This window comes from Zingiber officinale, chromosome 1B (assembly GCF_018446385.1).
Source record: "Zingiber officinale cultivar Zhangliang chromosome 1B, Zo_v1.1, whole genome shotgun sequence".
NCBI lineage: Eukaryota > Viridiplantae > Streptophyta > Magnoliopsida > Zingiberales > Zingiberaceae > Zingiber > Zingiber officinale.
In genome coordinates, this window is record NC_055986.1 from 127,867,803 (window position 1) to 127,873,627 (window position 5,825).

Below are 5,825 nucleotides of genomic sequence, written 5' to 3' on the forward strand. Positions count from 1 at the left end.
TCCTTTGAGGACCAGGCGAATCAATCATGATTGCATGAGAGACATGTAATTAATTCTTGTTTGAGCTCTAAAGGGAGGTTGGTAGCTACTCGAAATGATGTTTGGACGACCGAGATGAACTTGCTCACTTTCATGATTCTCCTCTAGTCGAGATATAGGTGCCTCTTGAATAGCTTGGACAATACTATCTTGAGTTTGACAAACCTTCACTGGTTGGTCCAGATTATATTAACGTAGCATTTCCTTGCCACCAATTTGTCACCTTTTACCTCCTCGACTCGGCTTCCCACCCAGAATTTAATTTTCTGATGAAAAATGAAGGCTACCACTTAGAAGGTATTCAGTGTTGGCCTGCCTAGTATGACATTGTAAGCAGAGATGGTGTTTATGATAATACAGAATGTTTATCGAGGTATCATTAGTGGTTCCTCCCCCAAGAAAAGGAAGAGGTTAATTTAGCTGATCGGTTGTACTTCGTGTCCTGTGAAACTATAAGGGGGTATGTATAGGATGAAGTTCCTTCCTGTCTAGCTACATCTAATAGAAAGTTATTTTAAAAATGATGTTGAAGGAACTGTCGGTATTAATAAACACTTTCTTTACCTGATAATTGTTGATAAAAGCCTCGATCACTAAAGTGATACCACGGGGGGCCTCGATTCCCACCAAATCTTCAGGTATGAAGTTTATGGAATGACCTTGTCCTCTTCCTCGACTGGTGTTGACAATGTAATGCTCCAACCTTTTATCGTGAGCCTTTTAGGCTCGAGTGAAGTCCCCATATGTGGGACCATCCGAGATCATGCTCACAGTGCCTCAAGCATTGATCTTATTTTTTACTTGTGGTTTTTCCTTTCTCTTTTGTCTCTCGATGAGACTGGAAGGAACCTCGGGGTTACTTTGAGGCAGAATGAGATCGTTAACTTGAGGGTCGATCGATATCAGTTTTGTGATAACGACGATGCTTGTAAGGTTGAAGAGATTTTCTTTTAATAGGACAGTTCCAATTAACATTTCACTAATTAGCTACTCGTTGCAATTCCCTTATATATTATTGACAATCCCAAGTGGAGTGAGTGTCTGATTGATGGTAGACATAATATTGAGTCATCTCGAGGGATCCTCTATCAAATTCTAGAGTACAAGTGAGGGATACTTCCACTGCCTATACCATCTTTTCCACCATTCGATTTGTGAACTCTCGATTTCGCAAGGGCAGAGGAGGAGCTCTACGATTTGGATTAGTGGAAACGGGAGCTGGAGTTTCCTTTCTCTTTGTGGGTTGAACTTCCATGACTTAAACATACTTAAGTGCTCAGGCTTGCGACTCATCAAAGTCGGCCGAGGGTTTCCTCACTAAGGATCTAAAGAAATCTCCATCGATTAAATCCTATGAGAAAGAACTGACATGCACTTTGGGGGAAACCAGGGGAGCATCCATAACCACTCGATTGAATCATTGTAGATACTCCTTCAAATGTTCTTTGAGCTATTGATTGAGAGCAAATAAATCATGTGGGATTTTTTTTATATCTCCGACTGGTGGTAAAGTGTTGCATGAATACTGTCTTAAACTCCTTGAAAGTTTGAATAGAAGAGGCGGGAAGACGGCTGAACCACCTTTGCGTCGAGCCCGATAGCATTATTAAGAAGACTTGACACTTGACGTGATCTGTATATTGATGTAATAGGGAGGCACTCTCAAATTTGCATATATGATCTTCCAGATATGTTGTACCATTAGATTCTCTAATCTATAATACTCAAAAGTGTCTTGGTAACTCATCTTGGAGGGTGCTCTTTGAGAACCGGGAGCCTGGGGGTGCTTTCACCCTTACAAATATGGAGGCTTTCCATTTTACAGGATCTCGGTGGGCGGAGGGGGTGGGGGGGGGGGTTCTCCCATAGATTCTATGGAATATTCCCTCACGATCGACATACCAATCGGCGTGGGGAACACGTTCTACATTGTTTTCACGATACATGACATCTTCTACTGAGGCACCAACGTCACTTCAATTGACCAAGGTGGTGGCTTGGTTGGTAGATTGTTCCCGTGGGAAAAGGTTGTCGGGGTTCCCTTATAATACTACTTGCACCGTTGCAACTACCAATTTGTCGAAATCCTCCGTTTCCATGGCGATGACATTGGATCTTCTAGTTTCATCCATCCTAACGTCCTAGGTCAGGTCTTAACTCAGTTTTTCCATAGACAGCGTCAATTTGATTCTACTTGAGAACGCCGATGAACGAACCACCGATGGATTAGCAGGGATGCTAACTTGGTCGTCAATCGCCTAGAGACAACAATGATTGATAGGTAGATTTACTAAAACTTGGATAGAAGAAGACAAAAGAAAGAGGGTTAGAATGACGGCCAGGGGGGTCTCCGGCGTAGCGACTCTGACGCTCAAATAAGTTTTCTGTGGAGAAGCAGAGGCAGAATGAAAATGTGTTTAGGGTTTTGGAATCATGTGCGCACGTACTTCTACCATAAGGGCGAATCATCTTTTATAGGACGATGGTTGATGTTTTTTCTGTCCTAAGATTCACACTGTTATCTTTTTCCTAAAATAATTTGAAATTTATGTGATTGTTATTATTTTCCTGAAATAATCTAAGATTTATACAATTGTTATCATTTTCCTAAAATAATCCGAGATTTCACGTCGAGATATCATGAAGACAAGCACCCAAAGAAATGGGGTTCCAAGGAGTCGGGGGCACTAAGAAGTCAAGGGTGCCAAGGTGTCGAAGTTGCCAGGAAGACAAGGTCGACTCAATTTTTCCTTTACTTGAACCGCAAGGAGTCGGGGCACCAAGGAGTCAAGGGTGCTAGGAAGACGAAGTCGACTCAGTTTTCCCTTTCCTTGAACCTCCAAGTAGTCGGAGGTGCCATAGTGTTGAGGGTGCTAAGGAGTTGGGGTACCAAGGAGTTAGGGCTGCTAAGGAGTCAAGGTTGTCAGGAAGACAAAGCCAACTTGATTTTCCCTTGGCTTGAACTGCCACCTCAATAGTACAAGATAATCTCTTTATCGACGTGGCCCTTTGATTACCCTTGGATCAATTGATGTTATGGTCTTTTTGAAAAAAAAAGGATTTAATCACAGATTAAATTGATTTGATCCTAACTCTTGGATTCCTTTTGCCACTCACACGGGTGGAGCCAGGTAACAAGTTACCTGAGTTGTAGCTTGGGGTCTTTTTTTTTAATGCTTTGTTAACTTTTATTTCCTCTTTCAATATAGCTTGGGGCCCATTTTTGTTAATATGCAACCCTACAGGGATAGTCAAAATTGACAGAATAAGAAAAGGAAAATTAGAAAAAAAAAATCCTACCCCTCTTTTTCTTATCCGTCGATTTTTTCTTCATCCCACTCCCTCATACGTCGATTTCTTCTCCATCTTCATCTGCCTGATTTCTCTTCGTCTTCATCCGCTCAGTTTCTTTGAATCTTCTTGAGTTCTTGCTCTTCATCGTGAGTCTGCGACTCTCGCTATTAATACTTGGAGCAATCAACGTCCAACGGTCCCTCTTTTTCTTTTCTACAGTTATTCTGCTCCTCTCTCGATTGCCTGGGTAGAAGTTTTCTTGAAGAAAAATTTGAATTTGGTTACCATTTTAGAGCATTTCTATGCTTTTTATTTGTAGGATCGATGTGTGCTAGAAGGGGGGGGGGGTGAATAACACTCATGGCTTTCACATTCATTTTTTGCAAATTATAGAGTAAGACGTAGTGGAAAGTAAATAATATAGAACAAGAACACTAAGGTTTTTACTTGATTCGGAGCCTGTGTCGACTCCTACTCCAAGGTTCACGATTGTTGATTACTTTCGTTGGCAACAACTATAGTATCAGAAAATCTTTACAAGTATTGATTACAAAGATGAAGCTTACAAGTATTCCACCATTCGATCGACTGAACCCCAGGTTCGGTCGACCAATCCCTTGGTCAAGACTTAGCCACAAGTTGATCTGATCTCCAGGGTTCGATTGACTGATCAAGGCCATAAACTTCAACTTGCAAAGTGTGAGTTTCCTATAAAATAGAGTTAGAGAAATAGGTAAATGATATAAAATGTAACTTTGATAGTCTCCGGACTATCTGGTTCTGACTTTTGGATTTCACGGAAATCCTAGGTGGAACTAACGCCTACTGTTTCATCTTCAAGGAACGTGTCCTCACTTACTCCTCTCAGGAGAAATTATCTTTTTACCAAACCGGTCTTCCAGACTGTCTGGACTTTTTCTCAACATCCAAGACTTTAGGACTTCATGCTGAATGTCCGCTCCACAACCCGTTCAGACTTTCACCTCGTTTGTGACCCTCAGGATTTTCACCTAGAGTCCTCAACTCTAGGATTTCACCCAAAGTCCTCGATCTACCCAGACTTCTCCCAGTCCTCCAGATCAGGACTTCGTTGCCTAACCGCAGTTAGGACTTTCCATAACCTAGGGTTACCACCCCTAGCACCTAGGGTTACCTCCTCCTAGGGTTTTCCACCAACCTAGAATCCACTAGGACTTTTACCTAAGAACACTTAGGACTTTTCTGCAAGCTCATTCACACTTGTTAGACAACAAGTGACCTTAACTTTGAACCCTTTGCCATTATCAAAACACAAGTTCGATCGTCTAGTACTTCCTACACCAACAATCTTTCCCTTTTTGATTATGACAACATAGTTCAAAGTTAAGTAAAACACAAACAGTATTCAAAAAGATAAAGTAGAATAAATACTAAGTAAATTTCAGGTAGCATTTTTCAAGGCAAAAAATAAAATGTTACTCACTCCCCCTTAAGTATTACTTTTTCTGAAAATAAGGTTTTTTACTTTACTTTTGACACCTTTCTCCCCCTTTGACATATATAAAAAACTATTAAGTAGAGAGAAAAGTTGGAAAAAAAATTAAGTTTGAGAAGTTAACTTTTTAATCTTGTCCTTTAAGCTCCCCCTAAAAGTAGAACTTTACTTTTCTTTTCAAAAAAATGTATTTAGCTTTCAAAGAGTTTCTTAGAAAAGCTTACTAGATATTTAGCTTCGAAAAGAGTGTCTTTAAAAAATATTTAGCTAAATACTTAACTTTGAAAATGATGTCTTTGAAAAATACTTAGCTTTGAAAAGATTTTCTTTTAAAAAAAACTTAGCTAAATATTTAGCTTTGAAAAGATTTTCTTAGAAAAATTTACTAAATACTTAGCTTTTTTATAAAGCCTTGAAAGACAACTTTTAATGGATACTTAAAGTTTTGAGAAGGAACTTAGCTTTTTTCCTTTAATAAAAAACTTAGCCAAAAAAATTTTATCATGTACTTAGCTTTTGAAAATTTCAAGCAAATCTAGTTAGGTACTTAGCCTTTGAAATATTTTAAAAAAATATTTAGGACCGTTTTTCAAATATAGTTAAACTTTCTTTTCAAAAATAGTTAGATCAAACAAGATTAGTTAAGTACTTAGCTTTTTAAAAAACTTAGTTAAGTAAAAGATTATTTTATATATTTTTAAAACTATTTAAACTTGTCTTTTCAAAAAATATTTAAGGTTATTTTTCAAAAATAGTTAAATTTTAAAAAATAGTTAAACGAAAGAAAAACTTAACTTCCCTTTGAAAAATACTTTGATATTTGAAAGTAAAAATATTTAACTTAACTCCCTTTTTCTCCCTTGATTAATGCTCCAACATGGTTTAAGTAAATTATTTAAGTTTGGGTATCCTAGAGTCCAAGAAAAAAAAAAGGATTAAGAATCATTTATTTTTCTGATTTTCCATCTCACCCTTTCTAAGTTATCAAACATGTTAAGTTTATGAGTTTGTGTGAGAT